At 47.4% G+C, this 16616-nt stretch overlaps 1 pseudogene; it reads left to right on the top strand.

The window, feature by feature from the left end:
- The first annotated feature begins 85 nt into the window (after positions 1-85).
- LOC137323986 (histamine N-methyltransferase-like) lies at positions 86-14368 on the top strand (annotated as a pseudogene).
- The last annotated feature ends 2248 nt before the right edge of the window (positions 14369-16616 follow it).

The raw sequence follows: 16616 nt of genomic DNA, 5'->3' as shown, positions 1-16616 counted from the left end.
TGGGTAGGGTGGGAGGGGTTCAATTTGAGGTCAGGAAACCCATTAGTACGGATTTCCCGGACATCCGTACAATTTTGACATAAGGATGTCTTTTTTTTGTCGGTTTCCTGTCCGATTGACTGGCTGGTCTCAGTCGGACGTCTTCAGGTAAGTCTTTGTTTGCATGGGTGGGGGGTGGGCACGGAGGTCACGAATCATGGGGGATGGGATCGAGGGTCAGTCACGGGGCAGGGGGGGTCATCACGGGTCTGCGATCGCTGAGGGGGAGGGTCTCTGGATCGGAGGGTGAAGGTCGCGGGAGAAAGATCGGGGTCGGAGGGGTAGGATCAGGATCAGAGGATTGGAGTCGGGGGTTGGAGGGGGCAGATCAGGGTGGGGAGGGGGGTTCTGGCAGGTAGGCTTGTTGGGTCTGGGGGAAGCACTGCTGCTCCTCTGGGCCCACAAGCTGCGCCTTTCCAGGCACCCATCTACAGTCTCTGGCCTCCTGGCCTCCTTTCACGAGTAAAACAGAAGGCCCGGGAATCCCGGCTCCCCAGGGTTGAAATAGGGAATTAGCCTCCTGGGAGTGGATTGGCCGCCCGCCCCCGTGAAAACCGGAAAGAGGCTGGTCTGAAATGGTGACAATTTTCAATGCCCCCTGCCCTCAACCCACCCATTTTTTACTTTTAAAATCGAGCCCCATGAGAGTGTGAGACACCACAATAATTTTGATTAATCATGGAACCAGTACATAGGTTAGTAAAAATGGTTATCAGCCATCTTTACTAACCTATGTAAAGATGGCTGATAACCATTTTTCTGAAAAAAAAATTCTCATTTATTAATTATGTTCTCTGATTATGTTGTCATCCATACTCAAAGTTTATGATCTTTGGTAAAATATTGTTTCTTTGCATGAATTTTTGTGCTCATCGGGGTGAGACTGTATACAACCAATTGCAAAAATACAGGAAAGAAACAGGAAGTAGAAACAGATGGGGGGTGGAGTGACAGCAGTGCACAATGTTGTTGAGTGAAGAACATTAACACTCAGAACTGAAGATGAAGGATCAAAATAAATTCAACCCTGTTTCTTATCTGAGCCAGGATCAAGTGGGAAGACTACAGTGTCTTCCTGGAGGTAAGAAGGAAAATTAATATTGACCAGTGGGTACCTAAAAATAATGAGGGTTGGTGGGGGGGCGGATTTTTCAACTGCCAGCCTGTTTCTCGCCTGAATAACAGGCATCTGGCAGAGGAAAATCTGGTGGAGACCTTGTACACTCAATTGCCGGCCTGATTCAATTTTTCTGTGTTTATTTTTTGTCCATTTATGTAATTAGTGAGAGATTCCAACACTTTCTACTGGACGTTCTGATTGATATGTAGCATTTGACAAAACAATTAATGATTTTCAATATTAAGTGTGCTACATTGAGGTGTAAACAAATTGGGCTCGATTTTAGGGTCGGGTTACCTGCGGGTTTCCAGCGGGGGGGCCCCGAAAATCCCGATCTCCGATCACGTGACCGGATTCGGACGAAATCCCGGCCACTTCCGGGTACCGCGCTGACGTGCGGGGCTGCGCGCGCAAGCCCCGCTGGTGGGAATCCCGCAGGCAATTAAAGCCAGCGGGGTTCCACTTGAGAGCACTTAACTTGCTCGTTGTGGTCAGTTAATGAGCTGAAGCAGCTGTCAAAAGAGGAAGTGTGGGATTTTACGTTCAAAGCAGTCAGTTTCCCACACTGGGGGAAACAGGACCCTTCAAACCAGGCGTGTTGCAGCCAGCAGCCTGTGGCAGGTGCCAAGGTGCGCTCCACGGGGGAGCGCCCTCACCCACGCAGGAGGCCACCGCGACACATAGGGCAACCCCTGCCCTCCACCAACCCCCGCCAAGCCAGAGGACAGACCGACACGAAACCGCAGCCCCAGTCCGAGGACCCACCCACCTACCCTGCACAACCCCTCACACCAACACCTGCCAGATGGGTGGTGCGTTGACATCCTCGGAGGACGAACAGGATGACCAGCCCCAGCAGCCTCGCAGTCCACGCCGTCCGCCTCGGAGAGGTGGGGCCCCCCAACACGGTGCTGCGGCACACCCACCTGCACAGCAGGAGGGAGGGCAACCGCAGAGAGAGATGCATCGCAGGAGGCACTACCCTCCGCACAGGGTGTACAGAGCGAGGCTCAGCTTCATGGACCTCTCCGAGGAGCAGTGCATACGGAGGCTCAGAGTCAATCGCCAGGTAGTCGCCGACATCTGCAGCCTCCTTAACGACGAGCTGCTCCCTGATGGACCAAGCAGCATCTTCTTACCTGTCGCCGTCAAAGTCACCACTGCCCTCAACTTCTTCGCATCCGGTTCCTTCCAGGGTGCCACCGGGGACATCACCGGGGTCTGTCAGTCCTCTGCACACAAGTGCATAAGGCAGGTCACCGATGGGTTGTTCCGCAGGGCCTCCCACTACATCAACTTCGCCATGGACGAGCGCAGCCAGATGGAGAGGGCGGTTGGATTCCATGCCATGGCCGGCTTCCCATGGGTGCAGGGTGTAATCGACTGCACCCACATCGCAATACGGGCACCTCCGCATGAGCCAGGGCTGTTCATCAACAGGAAGGGGTATCACTCCATGAACGCCCAGCTCATCTGTGACCACCGCCAGAGATTCCTACACGTGTGCGCCAGATACCCCGGCAGCTGCCACGATGCCTTCGTCCTCAGGGAATCCGCCGTCCCGCCCATCCTGCAGGCACCCAACGCCGGCAACGGCTGGCTCCTCGGCGACAAGGGGTATCCCCTACACACGTGGCTCATGACACCTCTGAGGAACCCCATCACCGAGCCGGAGCGTCGGTACAATGACAGCCACACTGCTACCAGGTCTACAATTGAGCAGACCATAGGGCTTCTCAAGATGCGCTTCAGGTGCCTTGATCGTTCTGGGGGAGCGCTCCAATACACACCATTCAGAGTGGGACGAATCATAGTTGTCTGCTGTGCCCTGCACAACATGGCCCAACAGAGAGGGGTGCCGCTGGAGGAGGCCCCATCCACACCCGCCACCCACATTGAGGAAGGCGAGGGCGAGGAGGAGGAGGAGGAGCAGGAGGAGGCGGAGGAGGAGGAGGCGGAGGAGGAGGACGCGCCCGAGGATGTTGGACGACCCATGCGCCGAGCCGCGACTCACCGGGATGGTCGCCGGGCCAGGGACGCACTCATACGTCAACGGTTCTCCTAGAGTCAGACACTGCGAGGCGCTCGCATCTCCTCACCTGCACATGCGAGCGGCCATACCAGCCCCCTCCACTGAAGAGTGCTGCCAGTAATCCTGCACCCACAGCAGTGTGCCCAATGGGTGGCAGCAGGTGTTCGCCGTCATGATGGCCTCCACGGAACGCAACTATTGCACAAGCCGCGGAAGAATGGACGAGAGGTGGCAGGAGTGGTGAGAATAGACTATTTAATATCTCGAATGTGACATCATTTAAGAAACAAAGTACAAAATAATAAACACCCTGGTGTATTCCCTTTGTGATTATAAGGCCTTTGGAATTCTTCTCCGGGAACCCCTACGTGGTGCTACCCCTGTGGCTCCAGCAGAGGTAGTGGCAGGTTGCTCGTCTTCTTGCCTTGACCGGGTAGATGCTTTTGGCGGACGGCCCCTGGGTTTCGGTGCCCGTGAGGGCACCTCCACAGACTGCTCCTCCTGCACCGGGGCAGGGGCAGACTCGGCCACCTGGAGAGGAGGCACCATTGCGGGTGCTGGTTGAGAGGTGGACGACGGGTGGGACGTGGGGACGCCTTGAGAGGCGTCCCCGCTTCCATGTCCCCGGTCACCATCATCCCTCTCTTGGCCTCGGCCCACATCACCCCTTCCACCTTGCTGGACGGCAGTTTGGATGGCATGTGTGAGGCCTTGCAAGGCCACCCCTAGTGTATCCCTCAGCCTGTTGGTGGCGTCGGAATGTTGCTCACCCTGAATCCGTACAGACGTTGTCAGGGCCTGCAAGGACTCGAAGTGGAGCTGTGCGTGACGCTCGAGGGAGGCCAGCCTGTCCTCCACCGCAGACAGTCCCGCACCTACCCGCGACACTGTGTCGCCGGTACCCTCCTGTGCCTGCGCCACCAATGCCCACATGCAGGAGGTGGACTCCTCCATCGCCTGCGCTATTGTGGACAATGCGCGCGGCACCTCTGCCAGCACCTCAGCAATTAGCTGGTGGCCCTCGACGACTCTCCTTTTCTCTGGTGGCCCCCTGGGTTCAGCATCTGGGTCCGGCTGAGCAGAGCCTGGAGATGAGTGCTCCCTCCGTCGCGGACCCTCCGCGGCTGCCCCTGCCACCAGGGTCTGCTCATGTTCACTCGTGCGCAGTGACTCACCAAGTGCTACCCCAACTAGTTGGCGAGGGGGACCCACCGAGGTGCGTGTCTCTGCGCTGGTGGATGGTTGGCTCTGATGTGACGATGCACCCTCAGAGACCGCCATGTCCTCTGAGGAATCGCCCTCCACGCTCGCTTGATCCAAAGACGGACCTGCAAGAGAACAGAGGGCACTTTGAGGCATGTGGACCAACTTGACAGTGCGCCTGATGGCAGGTGATGATACGGTCACTCGCGATCATGGGTGTTGAGTGTCAGCTTTCCCTTACCGGCCGTTTCGGCAGCGACACACTCGCCATCGGCCACCGACAGGCAATGTCGCGTGCGGGCGAGGTCGAGCGCCTCCACCTCTGCGTCGGTGAGCTCCACCACTTGCGGCGGCCCACCTCCGGTGCGTGCCCTTTCGCGGTTGTTCTTGCTCCTCTTCTCCTGTGAAGGCAAAACACAGATGTGTGAGTGGGTGCGTCTTGCATCGTGAGACGCATCGAGCATCGGTGTGGTTGGGTTGAGCGTGGCGCGGAACGGATGGGAGGAAGTGTGGGCCACGTGCCCATCCCATGGCATGGGGATTGGGGTGTGTGGTAGTGTTCGGGTGGGGTCAGGGACGGTGGGTACTTGCGTGCACGGCGAGGATGGTGAATGAGTGGCTGTGAGGATTGCTGATGGAGCGCAGTGGTGGCTGTGCAGGAGGGGGTTGTGATCTGCTTGGCGTGATGGTGGGGACGGGATGTGGGAGGGTGCGTTGGTGTACTCACCTTGCCAGACCTAGTCAGGTCATTGAAGCGCTTGCGGCACTGCTCCCAAGTCCTTGGGGTGTTGCCCCTGCTGCTCACCTCCGCCGCCACCTCTGCCCATGCCTTCCTGGTTGCGGCGGCAGGGAACTTGCGCCCATCCTCTGGGAAGAGTGTTTCCCTCCTCCTCCTCACGCCCTCCAGCATCAGCTGCAGTGCCAGATCTGAAAAACGGGGCGCAGCCTTTCCCCTTGGTTGAGCCATTCTCCCAGACCTCTTGCTTGCAGCAGGAGGGGCTTTGGGAGACTGCCCCTTTAACTGGAGCTCCTACATCGCGTCGACGGTACTGCGCATGTGCAGCCGGCCGGCACGCAGCTGGGGAGCGCAGAACCCGGAAGCAGGCCTTAATGGGTCCAATTATCCCGCGATCGCGTGGGGGACGCACACAATTACCCGTCCGCGTTTTCCACGCTCCCGGAGGACCACCCGCTGGGAACCCGCAGGCCTGCTAAATTCGAGCCCATTGTTTCAGTGCTTAAAAATGTGCTATTTTCCTAGGCTAAACCTAACGTACCAATGTTCTCTCTTAAAAGCAGCAGGTAATGAAATGTGTGTCTATGTGTGAACTCCTAGAAACTGGACGTGATGAAGTAGCAAAAAAAGTCATGTTTATCTTCACTTTATTAACAAGAGCCAATTACTTATCATTCTACCTGTGTTCCAGCACATGTAAAAGAAGAATCAAGGTCTTGACATCTCCTTCACTTGAAATCAGATGAGCTCAGAAGAATATGAAAAGCAAGTCAAGGAAAGAAATGAAAGCAAAAAGTTTGATTTAGTTCCCATGATCCAGGTAACTACAGCTATAGATAACCTCACATCCAGTGCACAGAGGGGATATTCAACCCATCAATCTGGGCTAGGTGTGAACCCAGCTGCAGACATCAAATGTCTAACAGACTGTGCCACTTAGTCCCCAAAACACGGTCATTTTTAGAAGTAATATTCTTTCTGACTTTTTTTTTTCAGGTAAATTATTCCCCAAATTTGATCTGCCTGCCCTTGACACCTCTAGTTTTTTTTTTATTCGTTCATGGGATGTGGGCATCGCTGTCACTTGCCCATCCCTAATTGCCCTTGAGAAGGAGGTGGTGAGCTGCCTTCCTGAACCACTGCAGTCCGTGTGGTGAAGGTTCTCCCACAGTGCTGTTAGGAAGGGAGTTCCAGGATTTTGACCCAGCGACGATGAAGGAACGGCGATATATTTCCAAGTCGGGATGGTGTGTGACTTGGAGGGGAACATGCAGGTGGTGGTGTTTCCATGTACCTGGTGCTCTTATCCTAGGTGGTAGAGGTCGCGGGTTTGGGAGGTGCTGTCGAAGAAGCCTTGGCGTGTTGCTGCAGTGCATTCTGTGGATGGTACACACTGCAGCCACTGTGCGCCGGTGGTGAAGGGTGTGAATGTTTAGGGTGGTGGATGGGGTGCCAATCAAGCAAGCTGCTTTGTCCTGGATGGTGTCGAGCTTCTTGAGTGTTGTTGGAGCTGCACTCATCCAGGCAAGTGGTGAATATTCCATCACACTCCTGACTTGTGCCTTGTAGATGGTGGAAAGGTTTTGGGGAGTCAGGAGGTGAGTCACTCGCTGCAGAATACCCATCCTCTGGCCTGCTCTTGTAGCCACAGTATTTATGTGGCTGGTCCAGTTAAGTTTCTGGTCAATGGTGACCCCCAGGATGTTGATGGTGGGGGATTCGGCGATGGTAATGCCCATGAATGTCAAGGGGAGGTGGTTAGACTCTCTCTCTTGTTGGAGATGGTCATTGCCTGGCACTTTTCTGGCGCGAATGTTACTTGCCACTTATGAGCCCAAACAGGTGTGTAGGTAACCTGTTTCTAGACTTCAGATAATGCCTTTGGGCATCTGCCAGGAATTGTTGGAGACTATTCGGGCATGACTCTCCCTTATAATTTTCCTTTCACGTTCCAGGAATGCACTGCATCCTTCCCATTTGATGTAATTCAGCTCAGGACTTGAGTAGAGCAGGAAAAAGTGATTAATTCCAGGACACACGACTAATTTTGTAATTGAAAGCACTGATAGGGTTGATGATCTGAGGGGTGAGAATATTTAGTGGCAGCATGAAGTGCTACTTCACATAAGAGTAGCTAAAACAGTGTCCACTCATTGTCCCAGCAATACCCACCCTGACAGAACACCGGAATATCAGAGCAATGGTACACTGCTCCAGTGACAGAAGGCCTGAAAGGAACTAATGGAGAAGAAAGTTGGGAAATCTTCAGCTCCTTCCGGGTTATAAGGGTTTACTGTGTGAAATTCCCAGGGTATGCAAAACTCACCAAGAAGGAAGAGGGATGTGGGGGGCGGGGTGGGGGGGTGGGGGTGGTGGTGGTTGCAGGCAGAATATTTTGTCCTTACCTGGACTGGAAAATGGCCAACCAGAAAAAACAGGGTGCAATCCTGGCAAAAGCAGGACCTCCCCCATCTTCTGGTCTTCCAACCGGAAGCCTGCCAGGGAATTTCAGTGCCAGTGTCGTCAGGCACTATGAGGTCTGTATTTCAAAGAAAAAAAATCCACAATTTCTGCCATATAGAATCATAGAAGTTTACAACATGGAAACAGGCCCTTTGGCCCAACATGTCCATGTCGCCCAGTTTATACCACTAAGCTAGTCCCAATTGCCTGCACTTGGCCCATATCCCTCTATACCCACCTTACCCATGTAACTGTCCAAATGCTTTTTAAAAGACAAAATTGTACCCGCCTCTACTACTGCCTCTGGCAGCTCATTCCAGACACTCACCACCCTTTGATTGAAAAAATTGCCCCTCTGGACCCTTTTGTATCTCTCCCCTCTCACCTTAAATCTATGCCCCCTCGTTATAGACTCCCCTACCTTTGGGAAAAGATTTTGACTATCTACCTTATCTATGCCCCTCATTATTTTATAGACTTCTATAAGATCACCCCTTAACCTCCTACTCTCCAGGGAAAAAAGTCTCAGTCTATCCAACCTCTCCCTATAAGTCAAACCATCAAGTCCCGGTAGCAGCCTAGTAAATCTTTTCTGCACTCTTTCTAGTTTAATAATATCCTTTCTATAATAGGGTGACCAGAACTGTACACAGTATTCCAAGTGTGGCCTTACTAATGTCTTGTACAACTTCAACAAGACATCCCAACTCCTGTATTCAGTGTTCTGACCAATGAAACCAAGCATGCTGAATGCCTTCTTCACCACCCTATCCACCTGTGACTCCACTTTCAAGGAGCTATGAACCTGTACTCCTAGATCTCTTTGTTCTATAACTCTCCCCAACGCCCTACCATTAACGGAGTAGGTCCTGGCCCGATTCGATCTACCAAAATGCATCACCTCACATTTATCTAAATTAAACTCCATCTGCCATTCATCGGCCCACTGGCCCAATTTATCAAGATCCCGTTGCAATCCTAGATAACCTTCTTCACTGTCCACAATGCCACCAATCTTGGTGTCATCTGCAAACTTACTAACCATGCCTTCTAAATTCTCATCCAAATCATTAATATAAATAACAAATAACAGCGGACCCAGCACCGATCTCTGAGGCACACCGCTGGTCACAGGCCTCCAGTTTGAAAAACAACCCTCTACAACCACCCTCTGTCTTCTGTCGTCAATCCAATTTTGTATCCAATTGGCTACCTCACCTTGGATCCCGTGAGATTTAACCTTATGTAACAACCTACCATGCGGTACCTTGTCAAAAGTCCATGTAGACCACATCTACTGCACAGCCCTCATCTATCTTCTTGGTTACCCCTTCAAAAAACTCAATCAAATTCGTGAGACATGATTTTCCTCTCACAAAACCATGCTGACTGTTCCTAATCAGTCCCTGCCTCTCCATAAATATGTATTTATTCACAAAACTAATATCAATCTTGAGATAAGGATGTAGCTTATATGAGAATATTTTTGTATTTCTCAGTGTTTTCTCTTGTCTAGGTGCTGTATTTTGCACAAAGTGTGCACGATTCCATCAAATTCTTCCCCAGCCTTCTGGAAACCAATTGCAAGCTTCTAATTATAAATGTTTCAGGTTGGTGATTGTCCAATGTTTCTGATAGGCTAGGACTAAGGATGCTTGTAAAAACTGAAATTTTACAGGGAAAAAGATAATCAAATTTCTCATCATTGCTGTTAATCTTCGTCCTGATGTTTAGTTCTGTACTGTCTGGTACAGGTACAAACAAAAAAGATTATTACTGTAGAAGCAGCTCCTGGAACAAAGTAAAAAAAATTGCATAATACATAATGAATTGACTAGATAATAGGAAACAGAGAGTAGAGGTCAATGCTGAGATTTGTAAGTGAGCAGCTATGAGCACTGAAGTCTCCAAATTTCTGGTCATAGATATATCTATTATATTAAAAATGGTACATGGTCTCAAAAGTCTATAGGTATGGCATTTGTAGGTGGTGCTATAAGCATAACATTACATGACTATTTGAGTATGAAGGGGTGGCACCAAAGGTTACATGACAGTTCTTTACTCAGCCATAAGAATTCCCAATGTAATCTGTTTACAAAAAAAAATCACATTTCTGAGCAACCCAGGTCTGTGTAAGTGAAGAGAACCAAGTATCAAAATGGAAAAGTGGAAAACGCTTGCTGTTGTAAATTAATGAAGCTTAAGTAATGGCTTCGCAGCCATTGAGAGTGGACCCCCCAAGATTTGATGGTTCAAGCCCCACTCCAGAGGCTTAAGCACATAATCGAGGCTGATACTTCAGTGTCATGAGGGAGTGCTACACTGTCAGAAGTGCCGTCTTTCGGATGACATGTTAAACCGAGCCTCCATCTGCCCCCTCGTGGATATAATAGATCCCACAGCACTATTCGAAAAAGAGCAGGAGAGTTCTCTCAGTGCCCTGGCCAATATTTATCCCTCAACCAACGTGACTAAAACAGATGGTCACGGTCATGAATCCCATTGCTATTTGTGGGACCTTGCTGCTCGCAAATTGGCTGCCGCGTTTCCCTACATTACAGCAGTGAATACACTTCATTGACTGTAAAGTGCTTTAGGACGTGAAAGGTGCAAAATAAATGGAAGTCCTTTCCTTCCTTTATCTGAACTGAAAGTGCAGATAAAAAGTTATGGCAGTGAACAAATAGTTGTCCAAAAGGTGTAAGCTGATGGAGCATAAGTAAAGTGGAAAACTTTCTCAAATCAGAACCCTTTATGGGAGCAGCCTTACAAAAAACAAAACACAGGGCCAGAGTTTCCGCTTTGGGCGCAATCGGCATTTGGGTGAAAATTGCGCCGGCTCGGTTTCAGTTCGAGTTTCTGCTAAAATACATTAACATAATCACAAACGTAAAATCTTCTATGGATCAGCGCAATCCGGCAGCGTAACAGAGTGTAATTGTTTATTTTCTTTGCAATGAAAGATATTAATTGATGTATGAGGTATTTAAAGGTAACCTGGTGCAGTTTTATTAATAAAGCTGAAATTGGATTTATCACAGTCGACAAATCCCCTGGACCTAATGGTTTACGACCTAGGGTTTTAAAAGAGGTGACTGCAGAGATAGTGGATACATTGGTTTTGACCTTCCAGAGTTCCCTAGATTCTTGAACGGTCCCTGAGGATTGGAAGGTAGCAAATGTAACCCCGCTATTCAAGAAAGAAGGGAGAGAGAAAACAGGGAACTATAGTCCTGTTAGCCTGACATCAGTAGTCGGGAAAATGCTAGAATCTATTGAGGACGTAGTAACAGGGCACTTAGAAAATCATAATATAATTAGACAGTGTCAACATGGTTTTATGAAAGGGAAATCATGTTTGACAAATCTTAGAATTTTTTGAGGCTGTAACTAGCAGGGTAGATTTGGATTTTCAAAAGGCATTCGATAAGGTGTTACACAAGATTAGGACTCATGGGATTGGGGGTAATAGATTAGTATGGATTGAGGATTGGTTAACAGACAGAAAACAGAGAGTAGGAATAAATGGATCATTTTTCAGTTGGCAGGTTGTATCTAGTGGGGTGCCACAAGGATCAGTGCTTGGGCCTCAGCTGTTTACAATATATATCAATGACTTAGATGAGGGGACCGCGTGTAAAGAATCCAAGTTTGCTGATGAAACAAAGCTAGGTGGGAAAGTAAGCTATGAGGAGGCTGCAAAGGGATACAGACAGGTTAAGTGAGTGGGCGAGAAGGTGGCAGATGGAGTACAATGTGGGAAAATGTGAAATTATCCACTTTGGTAGGAAAAACAGAAAAGCAGAATATTTTTTAAAAGATGAGAGACTAAGAAATGTTGGTTTTCAGAGGGAATTGGGTGTCCTTGTACGTGAATCACAGAAAGTTAACATGCAGGGCAGCAAGCAATTAGGAAGGCAAATGGCATGTTAGCTTTTATTGCAAGGGGGTTGGAGTACAAGGGTAAGGAGGTCTTGGTGCAATTATATAGGGCTCTGGTGAGACCACACCTGGAGTACTGTACAGTTTTGGTCTCTTTACCTAAGGAAGGATATACTTACCTTAGAGGGGTGCAATGAAGATTCACTACATTGATTCGTGAGATGAGAGGGTTGTGTCCTATATTCTCTGGACTTTAGAAGAATGAGAGGGGACCTTATTGAAATGTATAAGAATCTGAGAGGGTTTGACAGTTTAGAGGCTGTTTCCCCTGGCTGGAGAGTCTAGAACTAGGGATCATAGTCTCAAAATAAGAGGTCAGCCATTTAGGACCGAGATGTGGAAAAATTTCTTCAATCAGGGAGTTGTGAATCTTTGGAATTCTCTACCCAAGAGAGCTGTCGATGCTCAGTAGTTGAGTATATTCAAGATTGAGATTGATCGATTTTTGGACACTGAAGGAATCAATTGATACGGGGATAGGGCAGGAAAGTGGAGTTGAGGTAGAAGATCAGCCATGATTTTATTGAATGGGGGAGCAGGCCCTATGGTCTACTCCTGCTCCTATTTCTTATGTATCACAAAAAATAAGCATTTTTAATATGTGTTTAGTCCTCCACCTGTGAGTACCCTGATTTTAAATCACTGGCAATGACTTCAAAAAAAAACTATACTACTTTCATTGGTGTACACTAGTCAGTTCCTGAAAAATAAATTAAATATTTTTTAATATTTAAAAATGATTAAAACGTGCCTACTAGTGCCTTTGTGCCTAAGAAAACTAGCTTACTTCTAAGGCCCTCCTCAGACAGTCGCAGTTGGTAGACACTCGCACTCCTCGTTCTGATTGGGGGGAGTGGTCAGTTTTGTGGGCTGGGCCAGGCCAGCTTCAGCGTAATGATTTTTGAGGCAGCGCAAAAGATCACGGAAACTCGAATTACGCTGGATGTAATTTACGCCCAGTATAAATCGAAATTCCACAAAGTTTTGCGTTGATTCGTCCAGATTGCTCTTAAAAAGTCAGCACAATCTAGCAGAAACTCTACTCCATGGTGTTGAAAGGAAAGAAGCACCAGGGTCCGAATCACTCAGAAAGCACAGCTGAAATCACTTAGCTCACAGAACAATGGCCAAAGTAATGGAGGAAAGAGCCTCATTTAAAAAAAAACCCTCCCTAGTAGAACGTGTACACCCAAACTCCCAGTGGAGATGATCCAAAAATCACTGTAGTCACCGCAGTAAAGCAGCACTGAAACCGACCCATTAGAACTTCCACGTAACCTGTCGAGGAAGTTTTCCCTGAACCCAGTATTGGTAAATAGGAACAACATGAACACTGGACTATGCACTGGACAAACTCCATAACTCTCATACAGACAAAGAACCATTTCCCGTCACTCTTCCACCCCCCCACCAAGGGACAACTGATTTTCAGGATGGCCTGTTCAGAGGGCATCAGAGTTTATAGCTTGAGAAGTTCACCACCAGCTGTGTGGTTTTATCTCCCTTCTATTCTGTGCAAGCCTCTCCAGCAAGAAAAGAAGAGTAGAGTGGAGTGAGTAATTAGATCACTGTAAAAGGCTTTTAGCTCTGGCATATACCAGCCTGCTGAACCATTAGGAAAATTATGATTGGAGGAAGCATCAAGTGATAAATGAACTATAAGAAATTGTGAGGGATGAGCAGTTTTCTAGAGTTTCAAGAAGGAGGGGCTTCAAATCTTCCTTAATGCCTAATGGGCTAATATGAGCAGCAGAAACAGAAGTGGCAGATTTTGGAGAGGAGAGTTGTAGGCATCATGTTTAGTTCTTTGAAAATAAAGAGATGTGAGGACGTTATCTTATCTTTCATCCCCTAGTCAGGTCATTTAGGTTCTTCTGCCATTGCACCCATGACCTGGCTTAAATGTTGGTTGCGTTAATATGAATTGCCACTTCTTGCCACACCCGTTCCCCAGCCAGCTTGACCATTCAAGTGGAGGACGATGTCCTCCCTCTCCATAACTTGCTCCACAGAACTTCCAGAATCCAAGAATCAGAAAACCTTGTGCCTTCAGCAGCACATGATTTCCCACATCAAATGGGCGAACTGTCAATGGAGATTGTGATTCATGTTCACAGCTCATCCAAGCATTCAAATGAGGGGAATCCTGGAAAGTGTGCTGCAACTTTCTCTGATTCTATAATATTTGAGATTGGAGAAACACTGCTTCCCTTTTTAACTTATTAAATCAAAATTAATGATATTCAATCAATTTACTAATTGGCAAACTCTTTCCTAATGTATGCTAACTATTAAAGATGTATATGCAATAAGTCCCTTTGGGGACTTTCCTTTCTCAACAAGCATAAATAACTTATAAATTCTATCAAGACACAAATAAATCATTTACAGAGGAATCCTACTTAATATAACCCATTTTAGCATTATCAGCACTTGAATAAAATAAATAAAACATTTTTTACAAATATATTTCAAATATTACTGTTAACAGATGGCAGTGGGTGGCATTCACTTTGGAAAACATTTGGATCCCGTTTTACTAGCAGTTCGCTTTTCCTTGAAGTCCGCAAATTGCTCGATGAAATGAGAATGAAGTATCAGATCCATGTGCTTTCGTCTGACTTGGATATCATCGTGTGTTTCATTGAAGGAAATGAAAATGGAGAGCTTCTGTTGGATTTCCTCACACAAGTAATACATTTCAGCAAAACTGCCTGTGTGGATCTGAAGGCTGAAGTTCTTCAATATCTACGTCATCCTCAGTGCTAGAGAGGAAGATGGGAAAATTATTTTCAACAATGATGTGCATGCAATTGTAGTTGACTATTGATTTGATTTCTATCAATCAGCGATTATCAGCTAACTTTATTTATTTTCTTAATCACTATATATTCTTGCTCAAGATTTGTTGATGTTAAGATCAAGTAATTATTAGATTGTGATTGTGCCAATGTTTTGAATTAATCCACTAAGTTGTTCTTAGAAAACCATTCTTCAACCACAACAACAACTTTCATTGATATAGCACCTTTAACGTTGTAAAACATCCCAAGGCAATTCACAGGAGGGTTATCGAGAGGCAAAGAGGTTTAGGGAGAGAAGTCCAGAGCCTAGGGCCTAGGCACCTGAAGGCACGGCCGCCAATGGTGGAGTGATTAAAATCAGAGATGTGTAAGAGGCAAGAATTGGAGGAGCGCAGAGGTCTTGGAGGGTTGTAGGGCTGGAGGAAGTTACAGAGATAGTGAGGGGAGAGGCCATGGAGGGATTAGAAAACAAGGATGAGAATTTTAAAATCAAGACGTTCCCGGACCGGGAGCCAATATAGTTCAGTGAGCACAGGGTGATGGGAGAACAGGACTTGGTGCGAGTTAGGATATGGGATGCAGAGTTTTGGATGAGCTCAAGTTTATGGAAGGTGGAAGATGGGAGGCCAGCCAGGAGAGCATTGGAATAGTCCAGTCTATTTTGAAATAGTTTCAAGAAGTAGGCAGAACCGAAATGTACATTATTCTCGCCTATCTTTGTGCACTTGCTTGAGGTGCAATAGCCAGATAGAATCATAGAATGGTTACAGCACAGAAGAAGGCCATTCGGCCCATCAAGTCCGCCCCCGTTCTCTACAAAAAGCCATCCAGCTAGTCCCACTCCCCTGCCCTTTCCCCGTGGCCCTGCAAATTTTTTCCTTCAAGTACTTACCCAATTCCATTTTGAAAGCCACGATTGAATCTGCTTCAGGCAGTGCATTCCAGATCATAACCACTTGCTGTGTAAAGAAGTTTTTCCTCATGTCGCCTTTGGTTCTTTTGCCAATCACTTTAAATTTATGTCCTCTGGTTCTTGACCCTTCCGCCAATGGGAACAGTTTCTCTCTCTCCACTCTGTCTAGACCCTTCATGATTTTACCTCTATCAAATCTCCTCTCAACCTTCTCTGCTCTAAGGAGAACAACTCCAGCTTCTCCGGTCTATCCATGTAACTGAAGTCCTTCATCCCTGGAACGATTCTAGTAAATCTCTTCTGCACCCTCTCAAAAGCCTTCACATCCTTCCTAAAATGCGGTGCCCAGAATTGGACACAATACTTCAGTTGTAGCCGAACTAGTGTTTTCTAAAGGTTTATCATAACTTCCTTGCTTTTGTACTCTATGCCTCTGTTTATAAAGCCCAGGATCCCGTATACTTCTTTATCCATCTTCTCAACCTGCCTTGCCACCTTTAACGATTTGTGTACATATACCCCCAGATCTCTATGTTCCAACACCTCTTTTAGAATTATACCCGTTAGTTTATATTGCTTCACTTCATTCTTCCTACCAAAATGTATCACTTCGTACTTCTCGGCATTAAATTTCTAATGTCACGTATCCGCCCATCCCACCAGCCTGTCTATGTCCTCTTGAAGTCTATCACCATCCTCCTCACTGTTCACTACACTTCCAAATTTTGTGACATCTGCAAATTTAGAAATTGGGCCCTGTACACCCAAGTCCAAGTCATTAATATATATCAAGAAAAGCAGTGGTCCTAGTACTGACCCCTGGGGAACGCTAATGTATACCTTCCTCCAGTCTAAAAAACAACCGTTCATCATTACTGTCTGTTTCTTGTCACTTAGCCAATTTTGTATCCATGCTGCCACTCCTTTTATTCCATGGGCTTCAACTTTGATGACAAGCCTATTATGTGGCACTTTATCAAACGCTTTTTGATAGTCCATATACACTACATCAACCGCATTACCCTCATCAACCTTCTCTGTAACTTCATCAAAGAACTCGATCAAGTTAGTCAAACACGATTTTCCATTAACAAATCTGTGCTGACTTTCATTGATTAGCCTATGCTTTTCCAAGTAATTGTCAGGTTTATCCCTCCCCTTTTTTGAACAGGGGCGTGACATTTGCAATCCTCTAGTCCTCATATCTATGGAAGATTGTGACCAGAGCCTCTGGAATTTCCACCCTTACTTTTATTAGTAACTTAGGATGTATCCCATCTGGACTGGGTGACTTTTCTACTTTGAATACTGCCAGTCTTTTAAATACTTCCTCTTTATTTTTATCCGATGCAATATCGCTA

The sequence above is a fragment of the Heptranchias perlo genome, chromosome 7, assembly GCF_035084215.1.
Source record: "Heptranchias perlo isolate sHepPer1 chromosome 7, sHepPer1.hap1, whole genome shotgun sequence".
In the NCBI taxonomy this organism is placed as follows: Eukaryota; Metazoa; Chordata; class Chondrichthyes; order Hexanchiformes; family Hexanchidae; genus Heptranchias; species Heptranchias perlo.
The sequence above is the reverse complement of the archived record's forward strand: the minus strand, read 5'-3'. Positions and strand labels throughout refer to the sequence as shown.